Below are 22,597 nucleotides of genomic sequence, written 5' to 3' on the forward strand. Positions count from 1 at the left end.
CTCTCAAAAGAAACTTTATAAAAAAAATAAATGAAATAAAGAATAAAAAATTTTAATTGTTTAAAAAAAAAAAAAGGCCAAATAGGAAGCTAACTGAATTAACTTATTCAAGTACTCACATTTTAAAAAATATGTAACTAATTAGTAACAGTTTGAAATAAACGGGAAAGATGTTACTTTTAAGTAACTTAATTTTTAGTTGCCTATTTAAGAAATAATATTTATTCAGGAAGGATAATACAAAATTTGTTTAGCATTCTCATAACTTCCATAAGCCAGAAGCAAAGTTTACATTAGATAATCTCTGCTAAGTCAACATTTTATTTTAAATTGTAAGTACACAGACACTTTCTGGGTACATGCCTTATTTTTTGTAAATAGGTGCTTTTCTATTGCACTAATATTATATATACTTTCTGCTGTTTCCTTTTGTTTTGGGATCCTCTTAAAACCACAAGTTAGGTAGTAATAGCTACTGCATGTCAAGAATTTACCCTGTCCTTACTGATGGCAAAGAACTCCTCAATCCTAGTAAGCTATTAACAAAGCTACTAATAAGCACGCAGTTCTGACACCACCGCAAGCAAGTCACGCAACCTGACCAGACCAGTCAGCATCACAGGCCAGGGTCCTCCTCCTGACCTCCAAAATAAGACTTTCAAACTCCTCCACCGCACCATTTAATTATACTACCTAGTCACCCATCTACCAAACTCAAGAGGATCTTCCCTCCTTCATTTCACAACCAGACTGGTCGAAATAATTATAGGCACACCCTGTTTTATTGCATTTGTTTACTTTGTGCTTCTGTCACATTCTGGTAATTCTCGCAATATTTCAAAATTTTTCATTTTTGTTATGGTGATCTGTGATCAGTGATTATGACTTACTGAAGGCTCAGATGATAGCCTTTTTTGGTAATAAACTTTTTAAATTAAGGTATGTGTACTGTTTTTTAGACATAATGCTACTGCACACTTAACAGACTATAGTGTAAACATAACTTTTTATTGCCCTGGGAAGCCAAAAATTTTACTTGACTATTTTATTGGGATATTCATTTTATTGTGGTGGTTGAGAACCAAATCCAGAATATCTCCAAAGTATGCCTATATTATAAATTTTATGATCAACAGGGTCTAAAACACCACTGGGCATCCTAGGTTTCTTTCGTCCACTGCTATATTTCAACCTTCACGACCTTCCTCAAATTCCTGACTATCCTCCCTCTTTCTATGTAGATAATCACGGATTCTACTTCAGAAAACACTGAAACTATCAGATTGGAACTACTTCACCTACATGATAACCAAATCTACAAACCCTCTTGCATTTGTACCTGTACAGGTCCTCTGCCTTTCTGTTATGATTAAAGAAGTGTCTATTGATCTCAAATCCATCCTTTAAATAACTATGCTCTACTGCCCTTCCCACATTCTAGGAACCACACACTTCTTATACTGGCATCCTAGGGTATCTCACCCATTCCCATGGCACTAAATGGCATCTATATACTTAACACTTCTAATTCTTATCTCCAACCCAACCTTCTGTAAGCTGGTTGTACAAGCTGATGGGCACCAGCTTATATAACATACTGCCTATCCCATATCTCCATCTGGATGTCTCGCAAGCATCTTCAACTTAATATATCCAAAACAACCCAATTTTCTCCTATTCCTACTACCACTGAATAGCACTAACCAGCAAGCCAGTTGCTCAAACCAGAGTCTAGAAGTAATGGATTTTTCTTTTCCCACCATCCCCCACATTTATCTGCCTTTCAGTTCAATTTCCAAAACGTTCCCATTTCCACTGGCATGAACCCATTTTGTTCAGTCACTATCACCTCTTCTACTGACCACTGGAACAACTTCCTAACCAGTCTCCCGATTCCATTCAGCACTTTCCACACAACATCCAAGGTGATCTACTCAACACTCATGTCATTCCTCTGCTGAAAAGACTTTAACAGCTTCCAGATGCACTCAAAATAAAATCCAACTGCCTTATCAGTCTACATAGCCCCATCTATTCCTCTGAATTAACCCTGTGCTACTCTTCTTCTGATTCAACCACATTTTCCTCTGTCTATTCCAAGGCCTAATAAGTTATTTCCTGCCTCAGTTGCTTTGCACATGCTATTCCACTCTGAATGTCTAATTACCTCTCATTTTTCAAGTTTTAGTTTAAATTTCATGTTCCCAGAGAAGCCTTTTTTAACCACCCTAAGATAAAGCTTCCAGTGTTCTATGTCCCTCCAATATCCTCTATTTCAGTACACTGTGATACTGATGATCAAAATTTGCACTCATTTTGTTTGCTGCTCATGGGAGGGAGAAGTGTCTCTCTTCCCTCCTAGACTATAATCTCTAAAATAAAAACAATGTTTCTTTCAATCACCATTACACTGCTAGCACCTGGCACACTGCCTGGCGCATGTAATGGTGATAAATGAATATATTAATCCTCATACTGAAAAACTTAAAGACCCTTCATTAATACCTCAAGAAAACATTAACCCCAAGGAAATTATCCTTAAACCACCAAGAAAAATCATACATAAGATTAATTTAGTTGTATGTTTAAAAAACCTACTTTGTCTTCAACTTCAGAACTGAAACATGTTTCTACACTAACCACAAACACAACAGAGATTTCCTTAGACATGGGGAAACCAAACTGAACTGACTCCCTCTTCTTTCTCACATCTTCTAAAAAGAATGAATTACTTTGTCCAAGACAAACCCTACTGTGCAAAATGATTATGTTTTTTTTTAATGTGGTAATATTTACCACAAAGAAACATTACAAACAATAGCTAGATTCCAAGTCAGACTGTTGGGCAAATCTAAAATAACCCAAGGTATATTACTAACAATATCATACTATACTAAACATGTATCACAAGTTTTTTTTGTGAAATATACGGGCAGTGCTTCAACTTGAGCTGTATAAGGAAAACTGCTAGCAGTGTCACCTCAGAATCTGGGTTAGAGAGGGAAGAGAAGGCTGCTGGTAAGCTGTGGGAGAGACAAGGGGTCCCTACTAACATAGGAACCTTGGCCTCTCCCTGTCCTCTTTCCCCAACTCCAGGAATTAACCTGCCTCCTTCCTCTTTTCCCACTGTAATTTGTTGTCTTAAGCCAAGATTTCTTACATTTACTAAGCTACTGACAGTAGAAGAGCTTTGGTTTCTGTTTTCCTCTCCAATTGCTGAAACAAACATACAAACTCTTCTAATGTTCCTAATGAAATGCCAATAATGTGTAAAGGCAGGGTCTGCAAGTAAAATTAATACTTTAATAAATTCTAAAATTATCTCTAGGATGTTATCCCTAACATCTACTGAAATGTAAGTGCATCCGACATTAATTTCACTATTCAATCACATATTCTTTTGCCCTGGGCTCTCCTTCCTCCAAAACTTCTTTTAATCTCAGGTGAGGATGCTAAGGATCCTCCTCCCTTGTTTTAGGATGTTCCTTCTGGTTCCTGTCTCTTGAATTATTCAGACCTTCAAAAGGCAAAGAGGAAGCAAAATAGATGAAAAGTGTTATTCTTCAGGTGCACAATCAATACATGAATTAATAAACATTTTATAAATATTAACTATTTGCCACACTAGCTAGGCCATGGGAATATAAAATTTGTAAGAATTCCCATCCTAGAGGTACTTACCATCCCAGGTAAAGGACACAGACAAGTAAAATGAGCTAAAAAGATAAAAGAACAAAATGCCACAGAAGCAACCAACTGGAATGCAAAAGATGAACTGGGCTTTGAAGAAGAGGTGACATATTACCTGGGACTTAAGAGATGTGGGAGTTCCATCAGGTGCTAAGAGGAACTCTACTACAGACCATGAGGCTCTAAGTCAGATCATTTTATGAAAGTAACTATGATGGTGGCAATGAGAAAGAATGAAATCTGGCCATTTGTAGCAACGTGGATGGAACTAGAGGGTGTTACGCTGAGCAAAATAAGTCAGGCAGAGAAAGACAGGTACCATATGTTTTCACTCGTAAGTGGAACAGGAGAAACTTAACAGAGGACCATTGGGGAGGAAAAGGGTAAAAAATAGCTGGGGAGAGGGAGGGAGGCAAACCATGAGAGACTCCTGAATACCGAGAACAAACTGAGGACTGATGGGGGTGGGGGAGAGGAGAAGGGAGGAGATGGGCATGGAGGAGGGCACTCGTTGGGATGAGCACTGGGTGTTATATGGAAACCAACTTGACAATAAAATATGGAAAAAAAAAAAAAGTAAGTACCTATGATGGGATTATGGAGAGTGAATCAGAAGAAGAAAGAGCTAGAAAGCTCCTAGCTTGAGAATTAAATGGATAGTAACAAAAGGACTAAGATTTGTTTATTGAACATTTAATATATACAGGTAAAACAACACATTCCCATTTAATTCTCACAAAAATGCTAAGCATTAAATACTACAATAATCCCGGTTTTAGAAATGAGAAAACCCAAGGATAGAGGAGTTACATAGCTTGGCCAAAGGTCATAAAGCTGGAATATACAGAAGCCAAGACTCTGAATCCACATCAGTGTGATTTCTGAAGTGGCATTCTTGGGGCACCTGGGTGGCTCCATTGGTTGGGCGTCTGACTTCGGCTTGGGTCATGATCTCACAGTTTGTGGGTTCGAGCCCCAAATTGGGCTCTCTACCGGCAGGTGGGTACCTGGAGCCTTCTTTGGATTCCGTGTCTCCCTCTCTCTCTGCCCCTCCCTTGCTCACACACAAACACCCTCTCTCTCTCTCTCTCAAAATTAAATAAACATTAAAAAAAGTGGCATTCTTTCTTTTTAAAAAAGTTTTTATTTTAATCAGCTGGTGTCCATCACCAGTGCCCTCTTTAATCCCCATCATCCATTTTACCTATTCTCCCCAACCCCCACTCACCTCCCCTCTGGTAACCATCAGTTTGTCCTCTATTAAGAGTCTGTTTCTTGGTTTGTCTTTCTCTCTTTTTACCCCCTCTGCTCATTTGTGTTGTTTCTTAAATTCCACGAGTGAAATCATATTTCTTTCTCTGACTCACTTATTTCACTCAACATTATACTCTTTAGCTCCATTCAAGTCACTGCAAGTGACAAGATTTCATTCTTTATTTACAGTTGAATAATATTCCACTGTATATATACACATCTTTATCCATTCACCAAGTGGTGGACACCTGGGCTGCTTCCATAGCCTGGCTATTGTAAATAATGCTGCCATAAACTCAAGGGTGCATGTATCCCTCTGGAGTAGTGTTTTTGTATTCTTCGGCTAAAGAGTGGCATTCTTTTTTTTTTTTTTTTTTAATGTTTTATTTATTTCCAGGAGAGAGAGAGAGAGAGACAGCGTGAGCAGGGGAGGGTCAGAGAGAGAGGGAGTCACAGACTGAAACAGGCTTCAGGCTCTGAGCTGGCAGTCAGCACAGAGCCCGACGCGGGGCTCGAACCCATGAACTGCGAGATCATGACCTAAGCGAAAGTCGGACGCTTAACCGACTAAGCCACCCACGCGCCCCTAAAGAGTGGCATTCTTAAACAACACTCCATTAACCAAGATAAAATTATTCAGAAGAAAAGCAGATTTGGACCTGTTATATTGAGGACAAAGGACTAATGTTAAGATTCATTTATATTTCACAGTGGAATTCTAATAATTATCCTGCACATTTTGTACAGGAAGTATGTACTTAGGAGTGAGAAAGAGGTAGACTGGACATCTACAGGAAGGTAAAGAAGATTTTTTTTACGTTTATTTTTGAGACAGAGAGACAGAGCATGAGCTGGGGAGGGGCAGAGAGAGAGGGAGACACAGAATCTGAAACAGACTCCAGGCTCTGAGCTGGCTGTCAGCACAAATGAACTGTGAGATCATGACCTGAGCTGAAGTCGGACGCCTAACCAAGTGAGCCACCCAGGGGCCCCAAGAAGATTATCAAATACAGTGGAAACATCAGGTCTTCCAGAGGGTGCAATGAGAAGTGAGACAGCCTTCATGTGGGGAATGTACTTCCTCATTTCCCTTCCTTAGCACCTACCTTTCCTCCCTCAGAGCTAAGTGACCTGCACTGTAAGAATATTATTTTGGGGTACATTCAAAAAATCTTGAAGGCAAAAGGCTGCAGCAGAGAGTAAAATTCTGGTGAGAGTTTCACCAAACATCCCATGAAGTCCAACCTCACCAGACCTTACCACAACTCGTTTCCCTTGTGCCTTTCCCCTACCAGTTACCACAGGGCCACTGTGAGGCTCATGTAAACTGGGAACTGAAAATGTCCTCAGAAATCAATCCAATCCAGGGCACCTGGGTGGCTCAGTTGGTTAAGTGTCCGACTGCTGATTTCAGCTCAGGTCATGATCTCACAGTCATGAGATGGAGCTCTGCATCAAGGCCCAGTGTAGAGCTTACCTAAGATTCTAAAAGGGGAGGGCAGGGGAGGGGGGAAGGAATGAATCAACCTAATCTAAATTCTTCCTATAGATAAGGAAACCAGCTCCAGTGGAATTAGTGACTTGCTTGAGCTCCCACAGTTCCTCAGTAGCAGAGATGAGATCAAAATTCAGTTAGCACAGATATCTAACTGATACAGCAACTGAATTGATGGTCAGCATGAAAAAATGGGTTCACAGACTAAATTTATGTTCACCCATTTCTGCCCAAAGTAAACAACTGCCTCTCTGGCATAGAGAAACCTTGTTACCAGAGAGACTGTCATTTCATTAGGGTCTCCAAAAGCTATGTGGAAATAGTCATCCAAACCATTTTATTTCTTTGGTCCAATACTGTCTGTATTTTGGAATATCACTTTATTGATATATAACGGACCCCACCACCCACCACACACTTAGCAAGAAACTAATCAATTCAAGATATATCCTAAGAAAAACAAGAAATTATACCAGAAAATTATGAATTAGACCATGAAAAATGTAATTTATGTGAGGGAGGGGCTGGTCATAGGAGGTCCTGTCTCGAATCAGCTAAAACTATACAAGTCTCTCATCAGGTCACTCTCTAAACACCAAATGTGAATATTTATATTATGAATGTTTTACTCTGATTTAATAACAGCAACTATAAGCATACCTCATTTTATTGTGCTTCACTTTACTGCACTTCACAGATAACTGTGGTTCTTAGAGGCTGTATGTTTGTGGCAACTGTGTGTCAATCAAGTCTATCTGCATCATTTTTCCAACAGCATTTGCTCACTTCATAGCTCTGTGTCACATTTTGGTAAATTTCACAATATTTCAAACTTTCTCATTATTACTGTATTTGTTATGGTGATCAGTGACCTTTGTTGTTACTAGCGTGTGATTATTTTGGGGTACCACAAACCATGCTCTTAAGATGGCAAACTTAATCGATAAATGTTACACGTGTTCTGACTGCTCCACTGGACAGCCATTCCACCATCTCTTTCCCTCTCCTGAAGCCTCCCTATTCCCTGAGACATAACGATACTGAAATTAGGCCAATCAACAACCCTGTTACGGCCTGTAAACATTCCAGTGAAAGGAAGTATTGCACATCTCCCACTTTAAATCCAAAGCTATAAATGATTAAACTTAGAGGCTGAAAGCTAGGCTTCTTGTGCCACACAGTTAGCCAGCTTGTAAATGCAAAGAAAAAGCTCTTGAAAGAAAAGTTCTACTCCAGTAAATGCAGTAATGATAAGAAAGCAATACAGCCTTATTGCTGATATGAAGAAAGTTTTAGTGGTCTGGATAGAAGATCAAACCACCTGCGACATTCCCTTAAGCCAAAGCCTAATCCAGAGCAAGGCCCCAACTCTTCTATTCTGTGAAGACTGAAAGAGGTGAGAAAGCTGACCAAGAGAAGCCTGAAGCTGGCAGAGGTTGATTCATGAAGTTTAAGGAAAGAGGCTATCTTCAGAACATAAAAATGCAAGGTGAAACAGCTAGAAGCTGCAGCAAGTTATCCAGAAGAAGATCTAGCTGAGATCATTAATGAAGGTGGCTACACTAAACTAATTTTCAACATAAACAAAACCACCTTATATTGAAAGACATCTTTTATGACTCTCATATCTGGAGAAAAGTCAATGCCTGGCTTCAACACTTCAAAGGACAGGCTTACTCTCTTGTTAGAGGCTAATGCAGTTTGGTGACTTTAAGTTGAAGCCAATGTTCACTGAATATTCCAAAATTCCCTAGGGCCCTTGAGAATTACGCCCAGTCTACTCTGCCTGTGCTCTATAAATGAACAACAAAGCCTGGATGACAGCACATCTATTTACAATAGGATTTACTGAATATTTTAATTTTAAGCCTAATATTGAGACCTTGAAAGGACTCTTTACTGCTCAGAAAGATTCCTTTCAAAATACCACTGCTAGGGGCGCCTGGGTGGCTTAGTCGGTTAAGCGTCCGACTTTCGCTGAGGTCATGATCTCGCGGTTCGTGGGTTCGAGCCCCGCGTCGGGCTCTGTGCTGACTGCCAGCTCAGAGCCTGAAGCCTGTTTCAGTCTGTGACTCCCTCTCTCTCTGACCCTCCCCTGCTCACGCTGTCTCTCTCTCTCTCTCTCCTAGAAATAAACAGAACATTAAAAAAAATTTTTCAAAATACCACTGCTAACTGAGAATGCACCTGGTCACCCAAGAGCTCTGATGAAGATGTACAATGAGATTGTTGTTTTCAAGCCTGCTAACACAGCATCCATTCTGCAGCCTGTGGATCAGTATGTCATTTCAATTACCAAGTCTTATTATTTAACAAATACATTTCATAAGGCCATGGATAGTGAGTCCTCTGATAGACTGAAAATCTTCTGGAGAGGATTCACCATTCTGGATGCCATTAAGAATACTCCTGATCCATGGGAAGAGGTCAAAATATTAACATGAACAGGAGTTTGAAAGAAACGGATTCCAACCCTCATGCATGACTTTGAGAAGTTCAAGACTTCAGTGGAGGAAGTAACTGTAGACGTGGTGGAAACAGTAAGAGAACTAGAAGTGGAAGAGAAGCCTGAAGACTGACTGAATTGCTGCAATCTTGTAATAAAACTTGAACGGATGAAGAGTTGCTTCTTATGCATGAACAAAGAAAGTGGTTTCTTGAGGTGGAAACTACTGTAGATGAAAACAAAATGACAGCAAAGTATTTAGAATAGGACATTAGCTTAGTTGATAAAGCGGCAGGAGTGTTTGAGAGGATGGACTCCAATTTTGAAAGCAGTTCCACGGTGAATAAAATGCTATCAAACACCATCACATGCTCCAGAGAAATCATTCATGAAAGGAAGAGTCGATCAATGAGGCAAACTTCATTGTTGTCTTAAGATATTATTTCTTTAAGTAACTAAATGTGGCCACACCCACCCCACCATTACAGCAACCATCACCCTGATCAGTCAGCAGCCATCAAATTCAAGGCAAGACCCTCTACCAGCAAAAAGATCATGACTTACCAAAAGTTCAGATGGTGGTTAGCATTTTTAGTAATGAAAGTATTTTTTAATTAAGGTATGCACATTGCTTTTTTAGACATAATGCTATTATTGCACACTTAATAGACAACAGCATAGTGCAAACATAACTTTTATATGCAGTGGGAAACAAAAAAATTCTCCTGAGCTGCTTTATTGCAATATTCACTTTACTATAGTGGTCTGGAACCAAACCAGCAGTTATCTGTGAGGTATGCCTCTAAAACTTAAAACAGTTACAGTTAGCAACTATTTAAATATTTCAAGAATGCATACACTAATATGCAAAATTAAACTGAACTTAAAACAAGTGAAAACCGCAAACAGGTATCAATAGCAAACAAGCAATCTAGAAAAATAATTTAATGTAATCAGTTTTAGTTTTGTATTTTAGATTTATGTTATCATAAAATGAATACATCTAAAAATAATTGGAATATCTTCCAAGTCATTTCCTCTCTTCCTTGTTTGACTCTTCAAGAGTCTAAATTAATCTTACTTTGGAGGATGACCTTCCCCTCTTCCAGAAGTACTTACTCTTGAACAACATAGTTCTCAGCAGTGCATTCTACACTCCATCACAACACCATCATCTAAGACTTAGGTGTCTATAATACATTAATATTCTAGAAAGAAGCATATTCCCAATTTTCCATAGCTATGAAAAACAGAAACAGACTGCATAAAGAAAGTCCCAACACTACCTTAGCAGACATATTTTTTTAATCAATAAAGTGGAAAAAAAACCCACTGGCAATGAAGCATGCAAATATTTCATAACTCTGTAATCGTCTCCTATTCCACTCTACTTCATCCAACAAATTAACAGAAAACTACACCAAGATCATGAAAATAGTAATTATATTAACCTAACGTTTCAGTCTTTGAAGTTGGATGTATCTCAAGTCCTGTTCTGTTTCTTCCTCTCCTTCAGTTTTTCTTGCAATTTACCTCTTAAGCTGCTGTTAAATTTGTGCCTTCCTCTCCTTTTACACTGTCTTAGTTCAAGTCCCCAACATTTCTTGCCTGAACTACTATAATTTCATTTTTTTTGCAAAACTAACTTATCTTTTAAAATGTAAATTTGATAATTTTACTTCTCTACTTAACTTTCCAAGTTTCTCTCTTGCTAAAGTGTTTTATAAGATCTTAATAGATTATACAAATCTTAACTATCTGTGTCCTACTTCACTCTAGCTATCCCCAGCTACAACTCATGCTCTAGCCTAGTCTGTGGCCCAACTAGGTGTTTCAGAGCTCCTTGCCTGGATACTTTTCTCTTTGCCTACTGAGAAGGTGATCAGATCCTACAGAAGAATCAGCTCAAATACTATCATCTCTGAGTCTTCACTGACTCTTCTGTCAAAACAGGTATATCTTAGCACTCTGAATAACTTCATTATGTTTTATATAAATAACTTCGATCAAGGATCTTTGAGCTTATTCATCTTGTATCTCAAAGACAGAACCCAGGGCCTGGCACATAGAATTAAACCAGTAAATACGTAATAGGGGTGCCTAAGTGAACAGTTGAGCATCTGACTCTTGGTTTCAGCTTGGGTTATGATCTCTTGGTTCATGAGTTCAAGCGCTGCATTGGACTCTGGGCTAGCAGCATGAAGCCTGCTTGGAGTTCTCATTCTCTCTCTCTCTTCCCCTTCCCCACTCACTCTCTCTGTGTCTCTCTCTAAATAAACTTTAAATAAATAAGTAAATGTAATATACAGGCAACATGTTAAAAAAATCTTAAGGGACGCCTGGGTAGCTCAGTCGGTTAAGCGTCCGACTTCGGCTCAGGTCATGATCTCACGGTTCGTGGGTTCGAGTCCCACATCGGGCTCTGTGCTGACAGCTAGCTCAGAGCCTAGAGCCTGTTTCAGATTCTGTGTTTCCCTCTCTCTCTCTGACCCTCCCCTGCTCAAGCTCCCCCCCCCAAAAAATAAATAAATAAATAAAAATCTTAATAAGGTAAATTGTAATTACTCCATGACAAAAGTTTTTGTCAAAGATTAAAAACTCTGTCAGTTTTAGGTGAAATAGGAAAATGAAAAAATAGAAAAACTGGTATTAGGTGCGGTATAATTTAAAACATTAGAAACATTGAGAACTGTTACATTTTTTTGAAAAATTTATCACGAGTAGTTTAAACAGTGCGCTTGCCTATGCCTTGGCAAATTGTTGTACTCCTTCTACATTTGGGTCAACTTCCAACATTTTATCCTTTGCACTTTCAATGTCATGAAATATCTCTGAGAGTTCCTGCAATACACAATTTTTTTTTTTTGCCTGTGTCACTTTCTGAGACATTTTCATCCTTTCTGTCACACCACTTTCTTCACTTATCTCAATTTATTTGCCTTCACTAAATAAATCCCTTTGGCTGCAAGTCTAGTCTCTCCAATGGCAACAGCATCTAAAGTGCATGGTGAGCTATTTCTTCTGCAACTCCCCATCTATGTGTGATTCAAATTTCACTTCTAGTATTGTCACATTTATCTTTTTTGGCCAAATATCTAGTTAGTTTATTAGTGAGAGACAAGAAGGCAACACTGCTACACACTGTGCCTATGCACGAACTGTATAACAAATAACACAGTGACCAATCATGGGCAGACTTTTAAAGACGTGACATGAACAGTCACTGGCTCTTGATGCACACCTGTTATTTATGTAATGAAGAACATTCATCATATAAGGAATTTTTACTTCAAGCAATTATTCGCGCTTAACATATGGTGGCAACTAAAATGTGAACCCTATTGTTGGATGGCTGGTGCTACTGACCTAAACCATGATAACTGAAATGTATATACTGAAAGTGTACAAAACACTGATGCTTTCCAAAAATCTACCTGGTATGTCATGTTCTTTTTAAAATGGCTTTTATCTGTTAGCAGATGATATAAACTGCTTAAAGTTTACACATCGTTCAAATTGCCAACATATTCCTTTTTTTTAAATTAGGCTTTATGCCCTGCATGAAGCCCAACACGAGGCTTGAACACACAACCTTGAGATCAAGACCTGAGGTGAAATCAACAGATGCTTCACCGACTGAGCCACTCAGCACCCCCAATTGCCGACATATTTCAATTAAAGTACCCCAATCAAGGAGCACATGGGTGGCTAAGTTGGTGAAAACTCTGACTCTTGGCTTCAGCTCAGGTCACGATCTCACAGTTCGTAAGATAGAGCCTCACATAGGGCTATGTGCTGACAACATGGAACCTGCATGGGATTCTCTCTCCCTCTGTCCTTGTACCTCTCCCCTGCGCATACGCACTCAAAATAGACATTTTTTAAATAAAGAATAAAGTACTCCATTCAACTTTAGATTTAAAAAAATGATTATTTTTACATTAAGGCTTCAATGGCCGACTAAAGTCGATGGATTGACCAATTACAGAACACACTTAGAAACTAAAAAGTTACAAATTAGTATTTTTTTGATATAGCTAACTGAATGAAAATTTAGGAATTTTCTCATCAAAACAAAACAGAATCAACTAAGCTTACAAATTGCCTTTTGAAGTTATTCACAAATTCAAAATAACGTCTATCAATTTCAATTCGTTACTTAATACTACCAAATATACTAACCCAAAGTAGTTGAGAAGCTTTATCAGATCACACAAACCGTGCATGGAATTACACAATGCCCACAAATAGAAGAAAGTATGCCAATTATTCATTTCCAGTGGGTGGGTAACTTTCTATCCAATCCTAAAGGCTTACTACTAATTTGGTTCAACCTGGCTTAGTTCCCAGAAGACTGGACTGAGGAGTCCATGAATTATCAACATCTGACAAATTCTAAGAGAGTAACATCAGGGCTGACACCATTTAGTATTTGACTCACAGATGTACTAACTGTATTTGTTTTTTAAAGGTGATAAAAGGTGCTAACTATTCTAGAGTTCAAAAAAGAAGCGATTTGGTAGGAATATTTTATTGGCTTTGACATTTAAACTTATCTCAGAAAATACTAACAAATCTTAATACAGGAGTCTAGACTACTGAAATAAATATTTCTTGGAATCCAAGAGGTCTTTACTGCTTATATCTTATGTTACTGACATTCGTACTTGAATGGGCTTCAAACTGGTAAAAATCTTAGTTTTCTCCCTGTTTAAAATCTTTTATGATATCTCACATCTCTTAGTATATATAACACTAAATCTTTTAAGCCTGGTTTATAAAGCACCCTAAGCACTTTATTCTTATGCCTGTCAAGTCATTAGCTCCCCAGGACTGCTCTTTCATCATCATTAGACTTCTTTTAGTTCCTCAAATGGCCACCCTCCCTCACTCCACCTCTCATGCTGGGACTTCTCATCTTCTCCCAACATGTTCTTCTACCACCCCATGCCCTTATACTAACATCTTCTTCCACTCTTCTGGCTAATTCCCACTCCACCTTCAGCTCTCAGCTTACAAGTAATTTCCTCCAAAAATCCTTCCCTATATACCAGAGTCAGGTAACCCAGTAGACACTCCCATAACTATTTCATTTATCATCAAATGATATTTCATTCATTTATTTGTTACAATCAACACTCATCAAATTATAGCAATTGCTTATTTAAAGATGGTCTTGCCCCTACAACTACAAAATGAATGAAAATAAGGAATGAGTTAATTTTGTTCACTTCCTGTCTCTACCACTTGTAGTACAATGTCTAGCATTCAGTAACTTCTCATTTAAAATATTAAGTGGGTGAGTGAAGGAATAATAGAAAAGAAAATCATTTCCTTACCGAACTTTCAGGTTTCCTCTCTACAATCTTATCTTCTACTTCTCCAAGCTATTATCCGATATATCATAAATAGTGCAGTCACAATTTGGGACGCCTTTCTTCCTAACTTTTTACCCTGGCCCTCTTCAAATTGCTCATCCTTCTAAATCTCCATCATCCTCCTGTACTACCATTTTGGTACTTCACAACCAGACTGTCAACTGAAAGCAATCTTCTGTTTTCGTTTTGGTAGGAGAAAGCTGTTCATATTGTAAGCAGGGATTACACCTCATTATTAAATATAATGGTTGTCCCTTCATAAATGTTTCCTGTTGCTACTACTGATGAGGTCAAATTTATGTACCTCTTCTATCCCCAAAAAAGTCTCCTGCTATATACTGTTATAACCGATCAAAAACAGAACGTGAGTGTAAAGAATTATATTTATGCAGGAATATTTACACACAAATGTCCCATCTCACTCTAAAGTCTTTCTTTCTCTGTTGGAGTTCTTTAAGGCATTTATTTATTCCTTAAACTCATAAGGTAAGATTCTTAATAGTGAGATATTCCAAAGGTCCATCGGATCCTCAATAAAATAACAATTATTGTAAACTAGTATATACCAGGTGCCCAAGAACTGTTCTAAGTATTTTACACATATATTCATTTAATTCTCACAACAAACCTATAAGGAAGTATATAATTACCCCCATTTTACTTGTAAGGAAATCAAGACAACGCTGTTAAATAACTTGGCCCAAGGTCATAAGCTTATAGAGAGTGAAGCCAGTATTCAAACCCAGGCAGTCTGGCTTCAGGTAACATATTCACAGAGTTCAGAATCATTCAACAAAATTTACAAAAGCAAGAAAATAAGGTGCTTCTGGTTAAATACTACATAAATACAGTGAAAACAAAGTAAATAGACTACTTCTATCTACAACTCAAGTTTATGTTTTAGGTTTACATAGTATTTAAAATATAACTGATGATAACATTTTATTGAGCTCTTACTAATTACCAGGGATTCTGTTAATCCTTTTAATACCATACTTAGTTCTTACATTAACTCCAAGAAACAGGCAAGTAAACTAAGGTTAAGTGAGATTAAATAATCAGAAGGTAAATATGCCAAGGTCATGTATAAGTAGCCATGTCTTAGACTAAGTTCTTAAACTAACAAAGTTTACCTTTTAAAGAAAGCATGTGCCTAAACCAGAATTTAAATTTATTGGAAATACCTTCCATTTCAGCATAATTAATCTATAATTTTGTATACACTGGTGCATAAAATCCGCTTCTAAAACATTCTTGTCATATTTTCTTTATAATACTACCAATAGTGATACAAGGTAGCACAATAAAGTTAAAATACATTCCTGGGGCGCCTGGGTGGCTCAGTCAGTGAGTGACCAACCTCGGCTCAGGTCATGATCTCACAGCTCGTGGGGTCAAGCCCCTCATTAGGCTCTGTGCTGACAGCTCAGAGCCTGGAACCTGCTTCAGATTCTGTGTCTCCCTCTCTCTCTGCCCCTCCCCTGCTCATGCTCTGTCTCTCAAAAATAAGCATACATACATACATAAATAAAAACATTCCTAATATGGTAGAGAGTAAGTATTATTTGGCTTACCTTTATAAAAGACACATTCTCTATCTTTTATATCATTATTTTTCTAGTTCAGTAAAACGGAAAAATTTACATAACACTAAAAGAGCCTGGACTACAAGCATCATTATCATCACTGCATTTACAAACGCTATTCTGAAACACTTCATTAATTAACTTAATTCTTTAATAATCCTATGATAATGTTACTATTATCTCCATTCTACAGTTGAGCAGCCAGAGGCACAGACAGGTCAACCAGCACAAGGCTGTACAGCTAGAATATGATAAAGTCAGGACTGTCATAAGAGCAGGCCATCCCCCCATCCCAGGCTATGCCCCAAAACAAGAGCATTCTATCACAGCAACAGAATTCAACACCTTGCATAAAACCATAAATTGACAACAGCAATCATTTGCTCTTTTAACAAGTAATTTCTAATTTCAAAGATTATGAAATTCGGGAACCGCATTATAGAATATTAAGCTGGGAAGCACTTATCCAATAGGCATCATCATCTCTCATCAATAAGGTTGGCAGTTTGTTGGTGTTTTATTCATAACCCTGAGTGTTCCATTAAGAAAAAGATACCTAGGGGCCCTGAGTGGCTCAGTCAATTGAGGGTCCAATTTCAGCTCATGTCTGATCTTGCCATTTGTGGGTTTGAGCCCCATGTTGGGCTCTGTGCTGAGAGCTCAGAACCTGGACCCTGCTTCAGATTCTGTGTTTCCTTCTCTCTGCCCCTCCCCTGCCCACACTGTGTTTCTCTCTTCCAAAATTAAACAAACATTAAAACAAAAAATAAAAATATAAAAAAAAAAGGACACCCAATCATCATTACACTGAAGCTCTGAAACTACCATCTTTGAAATACTTGATATAGTTTTAGTTACAGCGTAACATAAGACAGTTAAATACCTGAGAAAAGATTCACTACAGATTATAAAGCAGATTTCATCTCCTCTGAGCTAGAGATTATCAGCTTCCTAATCTTGAAAATTGTATAAGGTTGCCCAAGGAAACACTGAAGGTGGCTGGTCATCATACAACTAGACAGCAGATAATCAAGTCCAAAAACATGAATCATGAAAGGAAAGAAAACCCAACTGTAACCTCACATTTTAATCATTTACCACTTATCTTCTTCTTTTACATACAATAAAACTCACTTAAAAGCAGAATTATTGAAACTGAGAGAAAATACCACAAGATACAATTTTCAAAACATTTTTCCAGGTAACTCTAGGTTAAGTCACTATGAATAAATAGTATAATACTCTCAGTGAAGGAGAGTAGACTAGGATTTGAATAAGGACCCTTTTATCCACAAGAGGATTATTTTAGAATGGTGAATCATCTAGTTGAAAGAGTTACCACTTTTGAAAAACAATGATCAAAGAACTCTAATAAAATTACAGAGAAGGTAGCAAATTTAAATGAAGGCTTATTCCGCATTTACCTACACTGTATAGATAAGGAAATTGAGATCCTGAACATTGAAAACTGAGTAAAAAAAAAAAAAAAAAAAAGATACACAGCTATTAAGTGGTAGGATTAAGGATCAGAACCCAGACTTAATTCCTTCTGTAACGTTCCTAGAACATTAAATTCTGAAACTTTCCTTGATTATTCAAAGATGCTTCACTATAGTCAATATTTGTGACTGAAGTTCTAAAAATCTAAGTTTTCTAGTAAATTAATAACAAATTGGTTTTCACTGGACACCACAGATGAGGCAGATTTCTTACACGTGACAACTTTAAAAGGCTCAATCCAGAGAAGAAAAAAACGTGATAAAATGACTTCATCAAAATTAAGAACTTCTGATCTTTGAAAGATACTGTGCTATAAGAAAATGAAATGACAAGCAGTAGACTGGGAGGAAATACTGCAAAACACATATTTAATAAAGAAATTGTATCTAAAAAATATGAAGAACTCCTAAAACTCAGTGAGAAGCAACATAATTTTTTTAAAAAACAGGTAAAAAGTATGAGGACATTTCACTGAAAAGATATACAGATGGCATGTATGCATGTGAATAGCTCCCCGTCATTAAGAAATGTGAATTAATACCCCTACATACTTATTAGACTGACTAAAATTAAGAAAAATGTAAACACAAAGACCTGACAATACCAGTGCTCGGGAAGGATTCAGAGCAACTGGAACTCTCCAACTTTTTTTTTTTTTTCCCAGTTCTCATATAATACTGACAGGCATACAAAATAATGTGGCCACTTTTGAAAAGGTGGCAGTTTCTTATAAACTTAAATATATATTTAGGATACTACCCAGCAATCCCACTCTTCAGTAGTTATCCAAGAGAAATGAAAATACATGTTCACGCAAACATTTACAGCAGCCCTATTCATAATTTCTCCAAACTGGAAATAACACAAATGCCCTTCGACTGGTGACTGGTAAACATCCATATAATAACTACACAGAAATAGAAAAACTACTTTTACATTCACAACACATAGATAAATCTAAATGTACTATGCTAAAAAAATTTTTTTTAAGTAAAATATAGTATGCTAAGTGAAAGAAACCAGACTCAAAGCTACATGCTCTATGGCTCCATTTATAGGACATTCTAGTAAAGGGAAACTATCAGGGGTTTTCAGGATCTGGAGTTAAGGGGATGGGCTGACTGTAAACGAACACAAGGAAACTTCTAGTTTCTAGGAGTGCTAGCTATATCTTGGACATAGTAGTTTTACAGGACTATACACATTTGTTAAATTCAGCACATTGAACTAAGAAGGATAAATGTTAACGTAATGTAAACTATACCTCAGTAAGCTAAACATTAAGAAAAAACTAATAAAAATGCAATTATGCAAATAATTTGCTACAAACGAATTATAATGGATATGAATTTGTAACCACAAATCCAGTATAGAACATCCTATCTTAATTTTAAAAAAATTATTTACAAATATTCCTTTAGAATATTTGTTTAACTCACACAGGACATATACACCATTTTGTAACATACCATACATAGCATTAGCATTATTGGTTTTTATTTCAGCAAAACAATTATTTAAATAAAAATACAGCATACATTAACTTTCTTCCCAAATCAATTTCCTTAGTTTCTAAATAGGCTTAATGTTTTCACGTGCCAAGAAACAATTTTATATCATTACTTTGTTATAACTGAATAAAAACATCACTCTTACAAACAGAATTAATTTATTACTGAAGACTTCATGGTTATAGACTTTTTTTAAATCTCTGTAATACCATCATCCACTTATTGGTCCATCTGACTTCAGAAATCTTAAGAAAACAGCAGTTAAACAGCTTTTATTCCATTTGAAAGAGATAGGTGTGTGTTTGAAGTGAGAGGGAGGGAGGAAAGATAGCTATTTTTGTTGTTGTTTAGGGGGTCAGAACACAAAGCAGCCCAACTAAACTCTTTCTAAGGAGTACAAGTCTTTACTTTCAAAGCTGGAACCTATAAAATAGTCTAGATTACATTTTAACTCCTTTTAAAAGCAGTCCCCTCCGCCCCAACCCCCACCTCGTTCTGTATATTCAGGGGCTCTCAATGCCACTGAGAAAACAGCCCTTCTCATTTGTATAACGCTAATAGTTATTAAATGCATTTTTGCACATATTATCTCTTTTAATTCTCACCAAGACCTATGAGAAAGTGTGTGTGTGTGTGTTTTTTAATTTCCATTTTGTAGACTTCAAAACCCACTTGGAAGGTCCAAAGGTCACACAAACCAGGTAAGTGTCAGGGCCAGAATGCTGTTTTGTATTACTCTATGTATCCATTAGCATCTACTACAGTCTGAAGACCCCCAACATTATGAGACACAGAAACTGCCAACATATACCGAACAATGTCTAATAATATTAGCAATACTTGGTAGTCACTCTGTATATTAAAGGAGACTGAGTAAAGAACAGTTTAGTGCAATTAAACGTGGAATGGAATCCTGGATGGAAAAAACCAAAGGCCATTAGTGGAACAAGTGGCAAATTTGAATACAGATGCATATTAGACAATACAACGAAATCAATGTTAATTTCCTGAATTTGCTAACTGTAACATAATATGTAAGAGAAGTCCTTGTTCTTAAGTGATACACAGTTTAAGTATTCAGGAATGAAGGGTTATCTGCAACTTACTAAAAGTAATTCAAAATGATGGTTATGTGTGCACAGAGAAATCAAATGGCAAAATGCTAACTGGTGACCTAGGTGAAGGTTATACTGTGCTCATTGTTATTACTGAATTTCTAAGATTAAAAGTTCAAAAAATAAAAAGTTGAAGATAAAAAAATAAAATAATATTCTCTAAGTTTTCTTCAATGGCTGTTAGACATCTCCAATGAGATCTTTTGTTAAGAAATTGAATTTAAAAAGACACATTCTTTTTAGTGCCTCTATAAAGAAGTTAACTCCAGTTGAATCAAACAGTATTTGTTCATTTAAAAAAAAAAATAGGGTACAAAACATGGCAGCAAACAACACATAATATTTCTGAGGAACAGCTCATACTTTCTAAAGTATAAAATCCAATGTCCAGGGTTCTTTTTATTTTTTTGACACATTATTTTTGACAGACCGAGCACAAGTGGGGAACAGGCAGAACATGAAGGAGACACAGAATGCGAAGCAGGCTCCAGGCTCCAAGCTGTCAGCACAGAGCCCAACGCAGGGCTTGACCTCACAAACGGTGAGATCATGACCTGAGTCGAAGTCGGATGCTTAACCAACTGAGCCACCCAGGCTCCCTTCTGATGTCCAGTTCTTATGGATGATTAACGGTATTCCAAAAAGAGTAGACTTCTCAGACAGTACATACTTAGCTAAAATTCAATCCGTTGCAAAATATATGATTTTGCCATTGAGTGTTTCTCCCATCCCATTCCAAATGATTTTTTTAACAAGTTTTGTAATCTTAATATATTTCACCATTCCAAATTATTTGTTAACAAGTTTTGTAATCTTAATATATTTCACAATAAATGCAGTAAAGTTACACCATGTACGTATTTTATTTCATGAATTTAACCATAAGCCCTCAGTGAAAAACACTGTGGATTTCAAGAGAATAGACACCATTTCACTCAATAAACATGCCGTCCCAAAGGAGCACTAAGCACAAGTATGAGAAGGGAGCTGTCCAGTTACACATGCCTTTCTCCCTGTGTGCATCTTGCCAAGCTTCACTCCTAGTATTTAAAGTATTTTTGTGCAAGAGATCCCATAATGCAAGTCAACTCTTCACCTGGTGCCCAACTAAAGAAATTTAAAGTTTCTGAAGAAAAAACTAGCTACTCTACACTTCTAGGAGATGGGATAAATGTGTAACATAATTCACAATCACTTTAAAGGATTTTCAAGGATTATTTTAACTACAATCTATTTTTTCATGCCGTGTACGAACTATACAAACTAACTCCATCTGAACATGCAACTCCAACATGCTGCATGTACATAATAATGTACTCTATTAGAGACGCCTGGGTGGCTCAGTTGGTTAAGCGTCTGACTTCGGCTCAGGTCATGATCTCATGGTTCGTGGGTTCGAGCCCTGCGTCAGGATCTGTGCTAACAGCCAGCTCAGAGCCTGGAGCCTGTTTCGGATTCTGTATCTCCCTCTCTCTCTGACCCTCCTCTGCTCATGCTCTCTCTCTCTCTCTCTCTCTCAGCAGTAAATAAAATGTTAAAAAAATAATGTATTATTTATAGCAAGAACATAACACACTTTGATGCAAGGAGGGCTTCTTTCTAAAGGCTACATTCAGAAACATTCCTTAAACTCATTTCTTTTTAGTTATTCCTGAGTCCACCAATTTGTACTCTTTTCCTCTGGATTATTATTTAACCTGATCTAACCCAACTTCTACATTCTTTCTACTCACAGAATCAGAGCAAAAAGAAACTCAGAAATCTCAATCTAGGGGTGCCTGGGTGACTCAGTCGGTTAAGCATCGGACTCTTAATCTTGATCTCAGGTCAGGTCATACTCTTTCAGTTCAGGAGTTCGAGTCCCGTGAACTCACAAACTTGTAGACAGAAGTTCAAAAAAGGAAAAACAAAGGAAAAAAAGATGTTCAGAAAAGACATTTATAAAGTGATGCTACAACACAGTGACACAAAGCAGCTAAGTTCTGAAAACTATTGAGTAGAACAGTTTCAATATTTCTTGATCTGCAGAGGGATCAAAGGGAATCCCATAAAATTGAGCTTCTTCCTTACAAAATTTATTTTTGAATTAGTTTATCATTTTATTCTCTGATGTCTTATTTTTATAATCCTTATCCCTGATGTTTTATGTACTCTACTTTTTTTTGAAGTTTTATTTATTTAAGTAATCTCTACATCCAACATGAGGCTCAAACTCACAACCTTGAAATCAATAATCACATGCTCTTCTGACTGAACCGGACAGGCAACCCATATTAACTCTAGACTTTAAAATAAGAAACACTATACAGGTTTGAAAATTATTTTTAACAAAAAGTACAATAAATTTTTAAAATTCTATTTGGAGCTTTCAACTTGGAGTTTTAAAAAATAAAAACAAAATAATTTTTCATTCTCAGAATGAGGTATAAACATTGAGGGAACCAAAGCTGAGATATTTCTCTAATATCAGCCTAAGCTAAGTCATAAGACACAAAAAGTTTTCTGTGACATCAGGATATAATTCCCTAAAACCTACTTCTTCATAGTATACACTCTTCATTTTCTTTTAAAAGGTCAGTGCAGCACCTGTGTGGCTCAGTCGGCTAAGCATTGGTTAAGCAT

The 22,597-nt window shown here is 37.1% G+C and overlaps 1 protein-coding gene across 2 annotated transcripts in view; it reads right to left on the reverse strand.

Moving 5' to 3' along the window:
* Nucleotides 1-22,597, reverse strand: part of FERMT2 (FERM domain containing kindlin 2) — an 88,065-nt gene that overhangs the window by 61,783 nt on the left and 3,685 nt on the right. The gene's annotated exons all lie outside the window — the stretch shown is intronic.

This window comes from Crocuta crocuta, unplaced genomic scaffold, assembly GCF_008692635.1.
Source record: "Crocuta crocuta isolate KB4526 unplaced genomic scaffold, BGI_CrCroc_1.0 scaffold10, whole genome shotgun sequence".
Classification (NCBI taxonomy): Eukaryota; Metazoa; Chordata; class Mammalia; order Carnivora; family Hyaenidae; genus Crocuta; species Crocuta crocuta.